The sequence below is a fragment of the Rhinolophus ferrumequinum genome, chromosome 3, assembly GCF_004115265.2.
Source record: "Rhinolophus ferrumequinum isolate MPI-CBG mRhiFer1 chromosome 3, mRhiFer1_v1.p, whole genome shotgun sequence".
Taxonomy (NCBI): domain Eukaryota; kingdom Metazoa; phylum Chordata; class Mammalia; order Chiroptera; family Rhinolophidae; genus Rhinolophus; species Rhinolophus ferrumequinum.
The window spans coordinates 97,888,143-97,904,649 of NC_046286.1; positions in this window are offsets into that span (position 1 = coordinate 97,888,143).

Genomic DNA, 16,507 nt, shown 5'->3' on the forward strand with positions numbered 1-16,507 from the left:
GTTCCAATACAGTTATTTATTTACTGGCTAAAAACTCCCTCACAGACAGTGCCGTGTGAGCTGGTGCATTGTTGTGATGCAAGAGCCATGAATTGTTGGTGAAAAGTTCAGGTCGTCTAAGTTTTTTATGCAGCCTTTTCAGCACTTCCAAATAGTAAACTTGGTTAACTGTTCGTCCAGTTGTACAAATTCATAATGAATAATCCCTCTGATAGCAAAAATGTTTAGCAATATCGTTGCAACAAGTTCATGAATGTAATTGTCACACCTCGTAGCCTGGTTTAAATTTTTTCATACTATTGAAAGTGTACCAACAGCTCAGGTTATGGAATTTTTAGAAATATTTAGAAACATGAGTACTTGAAGTGGGTAGGAAGTCCCTGGCTGCATTATGAACACCAAGGTTATATCCCAAACACCAGTCCATATGGAAAGTGAAGGGTGAATAATTAGAAAATCAGTTAATTGTACCATTGAAAATCAGTTAATTGTACCAATCAGTCCATATGGAAAGTGAAGGATGAATAATGAGAAAATCAGTTAATTGTACCATTGAAAGTTTTTATTATCAAGGCTCACTATTTAAGCAAGACCTGCTTTTGACAGAAAACAATTATTCCATGCAAGTGGTTGATAGTGCTTAAAAATGTATTTTCAGGGTCTGAAAGGATGATGTGAAATGAAACATGTCATAGTTTGTCAGCTGCCCTGTATACAACTTGATATTGCGATTTCAGCCCAAAGAGAAGGAATCTTTCTTTTGGTCACCTCACTTGGGAGTGTTCCAGGCAGCAAATGAGCTATGCTGGTCTGAGAAAATGATGGTGGGCTTATCTTGGGAATAGTCAAGGGAAAGAATAAAAACAAAATAGCAAGTTATAAAATGACACCGCCACTTGTTAGCAACACTTATCTCATTTGTAATTATTCTAGTGAGTCATTTGTAAAAATGTTTTCTCCCTACTGACCTCCTAACTGTATTCCCAGGTTAGTACATTAGAAGATTTGTAGTTTGTGCTTACAAAAAGTTTAAGTGAATGAATAATGAGTAAATGAATCTCATTCCGTATTACCATTAAAGACCTTGATTTTAAACCAGGAAAAATAGAAAGATAAGTGTCTTCCAAAAATAAATAAAAACAAAAACAGTTATTATATCATTAAATGGGATATGAACTTTTGTTCCCAATTTTATTTTTGAATGCATTTCATTTTGGTAGTCTAAATTTTAAACATGACAAGTTTCAAAGCCAAACACTTTTATACCAATCATAGTCATGAATCTCCATTAAAATTTTACTGTTTGGGGAGAGCTTATCTTCTCCCCCTTCTCTGTCAAAATATTTTTAAATATCCAGTGGAAAACTGGTTAATTTTTCAGACTAGAAAATCTGAAAACTAGAAAAAATAAGACTTCAACTTGTTTATTTTCCTGAGACTTGTGAAATTCAATCCCAGTTACAAAATGAAAAGCTTTTTCACACTTTATGCTGTCCAGACATTTAGGTGTAATCTTTTAGTAAAATAAATAGAGAATCAATGCTCCTGATTGGTGTGTAAACATTAGGCTACTTTTCTCTCTGTGCTGCAGGAGATATTCTAAGCCATTTGTTTTGTCAAGCTTTGTAAATGTAAAAATATATCAATGTAGGTAACCCTAATCTATTACAAATTCACCTCACTGTCTATTAACATACCTCAACTCTAACTTAATGGCACTTAACCCTGTATTATTTATTTTTCATTATCCCATAATCCAGGGCTCTCTGCTGAAACTCTATAAAATACAACTATTAGGTCCAAACTCAGGGATATTTGTCTGTTGGGACGTGGATTAGATCATCAAGTTATTTCAGTGGGCTAAAGCAACTGCCACTCAATTGTACTGTGAGTCTCCCAACAGTGCCTATTCAGCCACAATCCATGATTAAAAATTTCCGTATTCATTTTAGATTGCCTCTAGCACCAACTGGAATTAACTTGCCAAGTTACCATGCATTTTCAGTTACTTAGCCAAGAAACTGGCAGTCTCCTCAGGTACATTTTCATTGAAATTAGGCTTTACAAACCTCAATTTCCCCAAAGAGAGTTCACACTGAGCTGAAGTAAAAAATTTCATGTTCTATCAATCTCAGGTCAAAACATCATTTGTCAAAATCAGTTGTCTTTCTTCTCACCTTACTCCTTGTTAAGAATTCCAGCAAAATATGTATGAGGTGAAACCATGGAACAAACATGGTAGCTTAGAAAGTTTTAGAGTTTTAAAGTCAGCTTAGTATCAGGACAAAAAGCAGTGACTATAGGTTTGAATTACTGAGGTTTATCAGAGCACTTTTTAAAACGTCAGCAAGATGGAAAACCTAACTGTCCAGCAATAGGGGATGACATAAATAGATCATAATTCATCCATTCATTAGAATGCTATGTGATCATCAAAACTGATTATATAAAGCTATCTTTATTGACTTCAAAGGCAAATTATAAAATATTTTGTTTGCTGTGTGTATATAAACAATTAAGGGAAAATATTAATGGTGATTATTTCTATGATAGAAAATTTCAAGTAACTTTATTTTTTATTTTACTTATCTGCATTATTGGATTTTATTTTTTATTAAAAATGAACACATAGAATTTTGCTGCCAGCCATGATGACAGAGATAGAGGGGCCAGATTTGCCCTCCCACTTTAAATCACTGAAAAGCTAGACAAAATATATAAAACAGTGGTTTCAGACATTGGACAACAGGTGGTACAGGATAGTAATCCTTGAGAGAAAGAAAACAAATGAGGTAACATTGACATTGTCTCAGCTGAGAGCTTGGAGTGAGCTTCTAGGTTGCCTAACTGATCCTGGCAGTACCCTTGAATTGAAGAGATTACAGCGGAGAATTTGGGGGGTACAAGGTGGCTTGCAGAGTGCCAGAGATAACAGAGGTGGGGATTCCACTGCTGCCTTCAGCTCAGCACTAGTAACCACAAGCTGAGGAAACTGCTTACCACCAGGAAAAGAATCATGAGAAAGAAGAAGAGTCACACCAAGATGGAAACTGGTCTTGTTCTCAACTAGAGTGGAAAACCGCAGGATGTATAGGTATTGGTGTTAGTACTAGAAAGATATGGTCTCAGTACTGGGGCCAAATTAACCCTGGATTAAAGACAGCTCTCCTGCCTATCAAAGCATAAATGCAAGATTCAGATGGATCACTCTTTGTAGGTACCCAAACTACATCCCAAAACAAAGCTCAAAAATATTTTAAAGAATTCAAAAAGAGTTCAGTTTCCAACAGAGTTAATTCATAAGGGCTAGTCAGAAATTGTGAGGCAAGCTAAAAAAACAGGGGAGAAAGAACTATAATGAAACTAAAACTCACTCATTTAGAAAAGACAGTAATGGAAAACATGATAGGAACAGTAGACAAAGACACTCTTAAAAATTGTAAATACACTCCATATGTTCACAAAGATAGAGGAAAGTATAGGCATGTTAGTGAGAAAAATAAAGATAAAAATAGACACAAATTGAAGTTCTAGAGTTGAAAATACAATGTCTGAGATTTAAAAAATGCGTTGGGTGGCATTAACAGCTAATCGAAGAGATAAATCAAATCATTAAAAATACTCAATTAATTTGAAGGAAGGCAGAGAAGAGAAAACAGGGAACAAAAAAAAATAGAATAAATAGAACTATAACAGAATGTTGGATTAATACCACACAAATTAAAATTCACATTCAAGGTATATGTTTTAAACAACTTAATAAAAAGGTAGAGGTGATCAAATTGGACTTTAAAAAGCTTGCCTATAAAATACTTGCTTCAGTTATAAAAAATAAATAGGTAAAAAGTAAGTGGATAGAAATTGATGTGCCCATACTAACATTATCCAAAAGAAATCTGAAGCAGCTATATTAACATTAAGGCTAGGTAAATGTCCGAGAAAAGAATACTACCACAGATAAAGAAGATCATTTCATGATGATAAAGGGGTTGATTCATTAAGAGGTACATATTTATTATGCACCTAGTCACATAACTTCCAAAGACCTAAATCAAAACTCATAGGACTGGAAGGAGAAGTAGACCAATCAGTAAATATAGCCAAAGATTTCAGCATATTTTTCTCAACTGATTGGCCAGAAAGACCACGAATATAGAAGGCTTTAATGATATTAGCAGTTTGACCTAATTAATACTTACAGATCCCTATAACCACCAACAGCAGAATACACATTTATTATTCAGAGCACACAGAATGTTTACCAAGATAGGCCATATATGAACCGTAAGAAACTCCTCTCAAATTGTAAAGTATTGAAAACATAAAAAGTGTTTTTTCTGACCAAAACAGAATTAAATTAGAAACAGTAACAGAAAGATAGCTGGAAATGTCTCAAATATTTGGAAAATAACACATTCCTAAGTAACCCATGAGTCAAAGGATATTAGAAAGTATTTTGAATTGAGTGAAAATTGAAAAATTACATTAAAAATTATGGGGGATATAGTTACTTAGTGTTTAAAGGAATTTTATAACAGTAAATGCTTATACTAGAAATGAAGAAAAAATTTAAATCAGTGACCTCTATATCCCCTACGAACATAGACATATATTTTTAACAAGATTTTAATGACTAAATTGTAATGCTATATAAAAGGATACTATATCATGACCAAATAGAGGTAATCTCAGAAATTCAAGGTTGATTTAACATGTAATTCATCACATTAACATGCTAATACCATATAATTCACCATATCAAGAACTGAAGGAAGAAAAATCATATGATTACAATAGATGCAATAAACAACAACAAAAAAACCATTTAACAAAATCCAACACATATTTATGATTAAAAAAACAAACAAACAACTCAGCAAAGAAGAAAGGGGGCAGTTTCCTTGATCTGATAAAGGGCATCTAGGAGAAATCTACAACTATATTACACTCAATGATGAACACTTGGATCTTTTCCCCATAAGACTGAGGTTTAATTAATAATGTGTGTTCTTACCATTTCTAGTCTATAGTATGGTGCTGGTCCTGCCAGTGCAATAGGCCAAAGAAAGAAAGAAATTAAAAGTATTCATAATAGAAAGTAAATAATAAATTAAATTTCCATTTGCTATCCATAAACAAACAGAAATGGAAATTAAAGAAACAATACTATCAAAAATATAAAATAAAATGACAAGAGATTTGCAAACCACGTACACTGAAAACCTCAACATTTCATGGTGAAAAATAAGAAGACCAAAATAAATAGAAAGATACAACATGTTCATTGGTCAGAAAACTAAATAGTCTTAGGATGTCAATTTTACCCAAACTGATCCACAGATTTAACACCGTTTCAATCAAGGTGCAAGCATGCTTTCTACAGAAATTCACATACTGATTCTAAAATTTACATGTAAATGCAAAGTATTTAGAAGAGCCAAAATTGTTTTGAAAAAGAACAAAGTAAAGAACTAACACTACCTGATTTCAAGACTTATAAAGCTTCCAGTCATCCATATAATGTTGTATCGCCATAATGCTAGTCACATAGGTCAGAGGAACAGAAAACAGTCAGATATGAACCCACACCGATAAGGACAATTGATTTTTAAAACCAGTGTCAAAGCAATTCAATAGGGAAAGGAATATCTTTTCAATAAAAGGTCTAGAACAGTTAGGTATCCATATGCAAATTATGAACTTTGACCCTTACCTTATACCACATAGAGAAATTAACTCAAAATGGATCATAGACCTAAATGTTAGACCTAAAACTATAAAACTTGCGCAAGAAAAAGTAAAGGAAAATTCATGACCGTGGTTTTGGCAAAGATGTCTTCACCATGACACAAAACCCCCACAAACTGTAAAAGAAAAAGTCGTCAACGAATAAGGCTTTATCAAAATCAAAAAAGTTTTATTCTTTAAAGACACTGTCATGGAAGTGAAAAAGCAAGCCAAAGATTGGAAAAAAATATGTGCAAACATATATATCACAAAAGACTTGCATTTATAATATATGAAGAACTTCTAAAAATCAATAAGAAGACAATGCAATGAAAAAAAAATGGAATAAGTTTTGAACAGACACCTCACTAAAGGAGACGATCATATTACAAGTGAAAAGATGAAAAGATGCTTAATCTCATTAGTCATTGGGGGAATGCAAATCAAAATCACCACGAAATACTACTACAAAAAACTAAAACTACAGTGGTAGGCAGAATTTTAAAATGACCCCCAATGGCCTCTGACCTTGTATAATGCTCACATATAATCTCCTCCCCTCGAGTGTGGGCAGAACCTGTGAATATGATGAAATGTTATTCTTATGGCAAAAGGACTTCTGTGGATATAATTAAACTTCCAAGTCAGTTGACCTCAGGACAGAGAGATTTCTGGACTGGCCTGACCTAATCACATGCCCCTTTAAAGTTAGATCTAGAGGTCAGTATGGGGAACATCAGAGAGATCAGGAGAAAGAAAGGGATTCTATGCACCAGTACCAGCTCTGAAGATGGGGTGTAGCCACGTGTCAAGGAAAGCAAGCAGCTTGTAGGAGTTAAGAGCAGCCCATGGCTGACAGCCAGCAAAGAAATGGGGACCTCACCTCTACCACGTCTACAACATCAAGGAATTGAATTCTGCACACCCTGTGAGCTTAGAAGAATTCTGACCTCCAGACCAGAATGCAGGCTAGATGACATTTCAGTTTTAGCCTTGTGAGAATCTGAGAAGTGAATCCAGCCACATTGGACCTGGACTTCTGACCCACAGGACTGTGAGCTAATAAATGTACGAGTATGTTATTTTAGGTCACTAAGTTTCTGGAAATTTGTTTTATTGCAATAGAAAATTAATATACTGACACATATATCTGCGAGATGTGGAAAAACTGAAACTCTGACTCTGTAGGCAGGAATATAGAAAGCACAACCACTTAGGAAAACAGGTTGGCAGTTTCTTCAAAAGCTAAACATCCTTCTAGCATATGACATAGCTAATCTATGCCTAGTACTTACCCAAGAGAAATAAAAACACATGTCCCACAAAGACTTGTACACAAATGTTCAAAGCAGGTTTATAATAGCCCCAAATTGGAAACAACCAAAATGTCTATCAACAGGCTAACGGATGAACAAATTGTGGTAGGGAATTCTACTAAGGAATAAAATTGAGCAAAATATTGATAAATGTAAAAACATGAATAAATCTCAAGTAGTTTTTCTGAGTAAAAGACATCAGACAAAAAAGAATAGGTATGCACTATTTGATTCAATTCACAGAAAATAAAAAAATACTCCATAATGAATGAAGGTGGATCAGTCATCCATAGGCAATGAGGAAGAGAGAAATGGATTACATAAGATGAGGAGGAAATTTTGGGGAGTGAAGAATATGTTCAGACTGTTGATTGTGGTGATATGTCACGGGCATGTATATGTGCCAAAGCTTGTCAAATGGTACACTTTAAATAACTATGGATTATTCTGTGACAATCATACTTCAATAAAGCTAAAATTTTTAAATGACAGATACTATCTGTAAAATAAAATACAAATAGAGAGGGAAGAGTTCAAGGTTTCCTATTCCATTCCTGGCTCTGTTGCTCGTTAGTTGTGTGAGCTTAGGCAAGTAACAGTATACATCTAGTATCAATATTCTACTCTGTAAAATGGGTTGGTAGGATGAAGTGATATTTAAGGATTTTTTTATGAATCTGTAATAATATCAGCTGTTAACATCAGTAGGTTAATTAAATACCAAGCACTGTACTAACTTTATGTCATGAGATGTGACTTAGAGAAATCAATGCCTTTTTCAAGATCACAAAGAAAGTCAATGGAAGATTCAGGGTCAGACAGCTCTGCCTGAGTCTACAGCCAATGCCTTCAGCCTGTCCTACATCTACTCGTATAAAGGCAATTGTTTGACCTCTATTCACTTCCTAGTGACTTTCCAGCAGTTTAACTTTGATATGCTCTATTACCTATCTTTTGACCTATCCAGTCCCATCCTATTTGCTATCTTTTCCCAGGGTTTAACATCCAGTGTAGATAATTTGTCGTGTGATTTGTGGAATTAAACAATACAGTTCTTACTAATGTTTAATGTGAGTCATTGAGCAGAACTGTATTCACTGTGCTGAGAATTTATACGAGATACAATTGCATCGCTAACATAACAGCTCACAGATTGCAAGGGTTTAAATAATTCGGAGCCTTACTTTTTATTTTCTATCATTTGCTTTTCACTCAAGAAAAAGGAAAGAAAAAATCTATTGTATGTAGGAAAATGCATGATTTCTCCTTTTATGAAATTTCACTTCACTTGAAAGAGGAGATGAATAAATCCCTGAAGAGACCTCGCATAGGAAAGATCAGTTAGCTTTCTCTACCTTTTGCTTGCGTATATTCCTTGAGAGAGCATAGACATATATGATCAAATAAAAAATACTACGTTGATTAACTAATTAGGTTAGCTTATGAAACAGAAGAAAATAAGCTCACCAGAAAGTTTCTCCAGCACGTATCAGCGCTGGACCCTCTTTCTGTCTTAAGGAGCCATATAGCTGCTGGATTTGTAAGAGCCTGGAGAGTGAGCTGATTACCAATAGTCTTCTCGGCTTTAGAGCAAAACTTGTTCTTTATTCATAGGTGGGCTTACACGCATTACGATGGGTCCAAAATAAAAGAATTCAGTGGTGTGTGGAAGACCTTGTTGCCAAACAAGTCCCATGGAAGCAGCACAGGGTGAGGAAACCAACCAGGTCTTTCCTTGCACCTACCCCCCATGTGTCTTTCTTTTCCTGCCTTGTATGATTCTCTTACTTCTAAATTTATAAGAAACAAGAGACTAAAGAAACCCAGAGATGGAGGGCCAGGCCTCATGTCTTTTACTTCCTTCATTCTTTTTGTCCTGAACCGTTCTCAGAATAAGTAGTCCCAGGTGTCTACCAGCAAAAGGCTGGTCCATCGCTGGTGTTCTTTAACCTTGATCCATCTTGAATCAGGTACACGAGGCAAGTGATACTGGAAAGCCTTTGTAACTAGGAAACATATTTATGTAAATTTTATTATTTTTTTGATGTAGGAAGGCGTATTTCTTTTTCTGTAACTTTTAAGACTAGCTTTATCAAGTACAGTTGATATACAATAAAGTACATGCATTTAGAGCGTACAGTAGGTTTTGACATATGTATAGCTGGTGAAACCATCACCACTATCAAGATAATACACATCTTCGTCACCTACAAAAGCAAATATATTTATAACTTTATCTTTTCCTTTTACCACCTGACCCCAGTCAATCTTCGCAGCCTTGTCATTTGTGTGAGAGGATTCTGACCCTGGCTGTCTTCAGATCAGACTTAGCCCACATGCGTGTTTTGTGTGACAATTACATAGTATTAAAAATTCTAAATCAGTTTTCAAAACTTAAAAATTGGTAGATTTCATATAACAATTCAGATTTCTGCTTTTTGTTGTTGTTGTTTTTTTTTTTTTTTTTTTTCCTAGCTCTGGCAAGTCTGGGCCGGCTCTTTAGCTGGCAGCCACACGTCTGTCGGAGCTGTGCAGCTGCCAGCCTCAACAGACAAGACACATTCTCTCCAGCTTGCTTCAGTCTCCACAAGGTTTGCTTTACTTATTGATGCTGTTTATCCAGCCTTTGCTTTACCACCCCCCCACTCCATTTTCCGTCCATCCCAACGCAAGCACCCATCAGTCATCCCAAACACCATAAACTTTTCTTCTTTTTGCTCTGATCCTACAGAGAGCTCTGCTGTTCTCTGCCTAGTGCAACAGTTAGCCTTTAGCTCTGCTTGTCTTATTTTAGATCTCATTAGGAAGGATGCATTGCGCCTTGTTTTGTTCTCCTGCAGCATTTTCCTCACCGTTGTTATGGAGCACATCACATTTAGTTGTTTGCACATCTGGCCCTCCTGTGAGACTGTGAGCTCCTCAAACCCAGGACAGACATGTTTTGGTCCTTGTGTCCTCAGCATTGAGCCCAGTACCCTCCATAAAGCAGAGGCCAGCAAAAAATTGTTTTAATGTCAAATTAAATTGATTCTCATAAACATAATACATTGATTCTATTTATTCTATTCAGGAGGGAAAAAATCTCATAAACTTAATACCAAATAAAAAACAAACAAACAACTAAACATTTATCTGTAATTTCAATTTAAAAAATATATATTTGATTAGATATATAATTATACATATATGGATTATATATTGTATATTTATATTGTATATTTTTATATATTTCTTATATACATAGTATTTCATATATAAATATCAGCTATATTGTTGCTGCCTGTTGACTGAGTTAGATGCAATGACCACAGGGCCTCACATGTGGAGTTATTGAAACAGAGAGACCACCTGGCTCGTAGGTGGGATGCTTTACAATCTAACTTCCCACGTTTTGGAAGCTGTAAGTTCCTACTCACACACATGTGATTAGTACTTTTATCTATGAACACAAAAAAGCATAGCATATATGTATATGGAACTTTTCTAATTGGGAGATTCTTCTTATCCAGGAAGTTTCGTAAACACAGGCAAGTTCTTTCATTAAAAAAAAAAAAAAAAAAAAATCTAGTTTTCCTACATTTTGGTGAATTTCTGACTAGAATCCGTCCTATTTCTGACCGGAAGCCATACTTCTATTGGAAAACATTAAAAAATATATAAATAAAAAAATCGAAAAAAATCTTCATGCTATAAATGTTTCTTTAGACTAAATGTGCTGGAGTTCATTGCCATTTCTCAGTAGCAGTCATGAAAAACAAACAAACAAAACCTGACTTTTTTCCAATCCAATTCTTGTTTAAAAAAAGCATGTTGTGACTGCCTACCATGTCAAAAAGCTCTATAAGAACTGTGGAAACAAAGAAATGAATAATACTTAGTCCATCTCCTCAAGGATCTCACAATGTATGGGAGCAATGGAAAAAATACGAACATTTTGAGTAAAGGAAACAGCTCAAAAAAGCCCAGAGATGGGGACATCAGTCAGCGTATTCATAGAGAAGTCAAATACACTACTCCTGCCTGAAACCCAGTGTGTATACTGGGGCTGGGAGAGAATGTGTGAAGCTGAGTCTTGGGAAGTCAAATATGACATTGTAAAAGGTTAAATACCAGATCTGAGGTTTGGATCTATATTACATGTAGGTAACAGGGAGCCATTAAATATTGTAAATCGAGGGTTCAGATTGAAAGTGAATATTTGGTCATCTGCTCTGTGTCAAGGTACCATTTTAAGGTTAAGTTTCTCTCTCTCTCTCTCTCTCTCTCTCTCTCTCTCTCCTCTCTCTCCTCACACTCTCTCGCATCTCTCTCTCTCTCTCGCACACATGCATGCACTTACTTATTGAACATCTCAAGGATAGTTTTAAGTTAGTAACAAGGTACTGAAGACGAATGGAAAATGAGCCACTTCTACAACCCAGAAAATCCAGTCCCCAAGAATAGTTTTGTGGCATGCTTGGGATTTATGTGGCCATATAATGCTGAGCACATTATTTAAACAAATTTTGTTACATTTGTTTTGATGTTGTATGAAAAGCAACTCCAACCTGGTGACTGCTAGACCACTGAAGATGTAGACCATTATCCTGACAACTCCAATGAATCAGGTTGTATTTAAAAAACCAGCCTGTGAATCCAGTAGACAGCAAAAGAAAGCAGAGCTAAGACCCACAGGGTGACTGCTTTAAAATTCTTTTCCTGTCTTCTTCGCCACGCTGATGGATGATAATAATTTTCTTTTACCCCGCTGATAATAAATTTATGCTTTCTTCTACCAGTGTGTGAATGTTTCCAGAATTTTCTCAGCTCAGCTTTGATAAAATTATTCTTCAGAGGAAGGCGACAGAGCTCCCTGCCATGGACCATCAAGGGTGGATCCTCGGGGACTGGCTTGGGCCTGACCCACAATATGAAGCAAAGAATCAGCCTTGAGACTCTTTGCAAGGCTGAGAAGTCCCTACATATGGCAAGGAGCCCAAAGCCACAGTTAAGGACCAAAAGGGTAAGCAGATGACATCCCCTGCCGGGGAGGTCAGGTGTGGGTCAGGAAGCCAATGGCACAGCAGCCCGATGGCCCGTGTGGATTTAGACACTCGGCAGCCCGACTTGCCATTCTTTGTCCAGCAGGGAAGCAGCATTGACCAAGGAATCTTCCTGGGCGCTATCTCTCCAGGAGCGGCCAGGACACCTGTCAAGGCTGCATTGTTCATAGCTGTCCAGATGGACCTGCGCATGCTCATTGTGACGATATCAGACTGAAACGTCTCTGTGTTCTGTGGTTGAGAGTGGACCTGTGAAGTTGGGGGTTGTGAAGGAGTGGGAAGTCAAATATGACATTGTAGAAGGTTTAAATATCAGATCTGAGGAACTGGAATTTTTATTGCATAGAGATAATAAGGAACCATTAAAAATTGTAGCGTGAGCGCCCCCCCCGACCCCCCCCCCCCCCCCCCCCGCCCCCATCTGTGGGGGATGTTTCCTGGTTTCAAGCAATTTCATTTTGACTCCAAGGACTTTTTTTGTATGTGTGACATAGTCTTGGATAAATATTAAGTATGGGGTCTATTTTTAAATTTTTAAAAAACTTTTTCAAATTAAAAATAATTTCAATTACATTTGCCATGCAATATGACATTAGTTTCAGGTGCAGAGCACAGTGGCCAAACATGTATATAACTTACAAAGCGACCCCCTGTGGGGTCCGTTGCCAGCCCTTGGCTGTACCATGTCAGTGTGTGATCTGCAGGCTGGGGGACCCAGCACCAGCAGCAGAGGAGGAATCAAGACATTGCAAGACAATTTAAAAAGAGTGCTGCTCTCCCGCTAGTTGCCCATTTCTGGGCCCACAGCTAACAAGTAGAATATTATTGACAGATTGCAATTGAGAGATTCCTGCCTGGATACACTGGCAATCTCACGCTGCATGAAAGAACTTTCAAGTAAATAACAGTTATCAAGAACTCCTCACTGGAAGAGTTAAAATACTGATGAAGACGATTTTATAACTGAAGAAACCATGAGCTGAACCTGCTCACAATGATAATTTGAGGTTTAATTAATTAATGGCTAAAGTACTTTGGAAACACAAAGGACTATATAAATGCTAAATATTATTAAATGTTAATAGCCATGTTCTCAAATAACACTGATATTAATTTAAATTCCTAAACCTTGTTATCAGAATGAAATGCATGCTAATGAGGCTTTCCTAATAAATATTTTGTTATAATAAATTCGGAGTGGTATTACTTATCTCACTAGAGCAAGTATAAATTACAGCACACAGCAAAAGGGTTGCTACTTTTTCTTCGTGATAATTAAAATGGAAATGTAGAGAGATATAATGAATATATTAAACAAAAAAAAAGAAAAAAATTTGTTAAAACCACTGAGCTTCACTCTATGATCCAACCAGTGATTCCACTTCTTTCAGGAGTGGGTCCAGTATTTATTTGTCCATTTTTGCCTTCTTAGACTCTCCTAACAGTACTAAATAAAACATATTTAAATTTTAAAATGAATGGGATTAAAATCCATTTTTTTCAAAGAATTTTCTGAAAATTTGATGTCGTCCTTTGAGATCATTAGAGATATCCTGCCTGGGATTCTTTGAATCAAGCCTAGGGATTCCTTTTTATACTACTTCTTCCTGAAACAACTGACAAGCCACTATCATTGCCACACAGAAGGGAGGCAGGCTTTGCCTTGCTTTCATTGCGTGCATTGCTGAGTAATAATACTAGAGCTTGCTTCTTGGGGCATTGAATCATTTGTGTTTCAATTAGTGATGATCTGAGTGAAATCCTCAGGTGGAATGTATTCATGCATTTATTTATATGAGGTGTTTTCCAAGTGCTGTGCCTGCTTCTATTTAGGATACGGTACAGATGGCTTCATTCAGACCCCTTAAAGTTTAGGAGTCTAAAATTATCCAGACTCTGGAATGACAGGAAACAGAAAACTTTCTTTTAATCCTCTTCTTACTGGTAGGGTGTTGTACTTTGCATGCATTCTTTCATTCAATCCTCATGAAAACTCTATGAGGAAGGTAATGACATTATCCCATTTTTTAAAAAGCCCAAATGTACACATTTATTTAGGTTGATAGCTCTCTAAGGAGTTTTAACAACCTGATTTTGAAAAGAAATAGCACTTACACTCTTTAGCTTTGGTTTAGAACAATCCATTTATATTCAGAGTAATTTTATTATTGGTTTGTAAAGACATTTTATAAATTAAGGATAGTAAACCTCTGTCATTTTGGGGCAATTAGTTTTCTAATTTCCTTCTAATTTTAAATTTTTCAAAGAACATATTATAGTCAGTCATCTATGGCCATACTTTCCTTTGAGATGTCTTCCATTGTTTCTGAGATTACAAAGCCTTTCCCTGTTCCAAGGTCAGAAAATTATTTGAAGTAATTTTTTTTCTAGCTCTTTAATTACTTGAAATTGTTTAAAGATATATTTTATCTTTTTTTAAAAAAACATTTTTTAACATCTAACTCATTAATCTACCTGAAATTTATTATAATATTTAGTGTATGGCCAAGCTCCAAAAAGACTTTTTTTCTTTCAAAGGCTTGAAAGTTATTTCTAGAATTTATATAAAGCATGATTAGGGCTTAGACAAGAAATCAAGCTTATCTGTGTACCGGTAATTGTGTAAAGTATCTCTGTGCTGCATTTGATGAGTGTGTTTTTGTAGCACAAAATGTCATCCTGAAACACTCATGCTTGAAATGGCTGCCCAGGCTTGCATGTTTAGCTGAACCCTCAGGAGACGGACAGTGTGTTCTCAAGTCATTAGCCTGAATATGTGAATCCCTTGGTGTGAACAGCAGAAATGGCTGCCCTGAAGACCAAGAACCTTGGCTTTGTAGATGCTCCTATCATGCTTTCAAAGGCCAAGCTTAAAGTAGCATACTGATACATATAGCCGAGGAAAGTCTCCAGACAATATGCCAGCAATACATCAGCCCAGGATGGGGCTACAGGGTAGATGGCCTTTATGTCAATGCCATTTAATGCAGCCAGAATATTGGCTATAATCTAGTCACAGAGAAAATGCACACGTGTTGTTTAATAGATTTTTCCCCCCCAAACAGTGGCAATTTTAAGGCCTCTAAGTAATAGGCTTGCTGTTGAACTTAAACAGAAAAAAATGCTGATTTCTGGAATTCTTACTCAGAGGAGAAGAAAGAGAAATTAATGTGTAACACATCCAGCACCCAGCAACATCGATAATGGCTAACATACTCTGAGCACTCACTCTCTATTTGCACTGTACATTTTACATATATTTTCCCATCAACTTTCACAATAATCCTTTGAAGTAGTGACTATTATCTCCTGGAATAATTTATCCTCATTTTACAGACACTGACCTAGGAAGGGGAGCACTGGGTATTTGAATTTGATTCTAGAGTCTATGCACTTAATCATTTTATTGTCTATTTGAATGAGATACAATACGTACTTAATATGATTTTGAATAAATAAATGAATAATGAATAAGTTAATTATTGGGGAAGCATGTAAAATAACACTACTTGTAAATATGTAAGAGCAACAAAATTGTAATTGCCATAGAAAGATTTACTCATTTAACACAACCTATAAAATTAGTTTCAACAACTTTAAAAATACTTTAGTGTTTGGTAAAAATACATCTTTGGCTGATAGAATAATTAAATAACCACAAAGAAACATCTCCCAGAAAAGACTATGTAGTATACTAAGAATATCAATTTCGAATTATATAATTTAATTTAATCTGCCCATTTACAGATTTTTTAAATGTAAATGATAAATTACATGACAGTGAAGAAACTGAACCTACCCTTAAAATGGCCATGAAATTTAGTTCCTCAAAACAGTTGATAATGCTTATTAAATTTTATGTTATTACATTTATGTATACATTAAAAGAAATAAAGGATACCTCAGAGAAATACAAACCAAAAAGTCTTCATAGAAATGGATTATCTATAACACTTCAAATATAAATTGGAAAACTAATCAAAAAGTAAACGATTGACAATCTTTAAGAAAGTATGTATGGTTATACTTAATATAAATATTTTCAGGTTCTATTTGTAAAAATATAATATGCAAACAATAATTATGTAAACAAATAATAAATTCCACAGGTAACTCTTGAATAAGAGCTACCTCTATTGACATAATCTTTTAAAAAAATCTTTCAAAAATATAAAATTATGATGCATAATAAACGTCACTGCAATCTCATAAATTCAAATATTTAGAAAGCATATCAATTTCACATTGTAAAAATTATTTAGAAAGCTGAAACAAAAGGAAATGCAGAGCCATCATCCTACTGTTTATTGTTTATCTGTAAACATCAAAGATTTGTGGACTGCGGATAAGAAAATAAGAACATAAGTTAATCTGCAGAAATATTAAGGTCCCTATCATGGTAGGTGACATTGGACAGAGAGA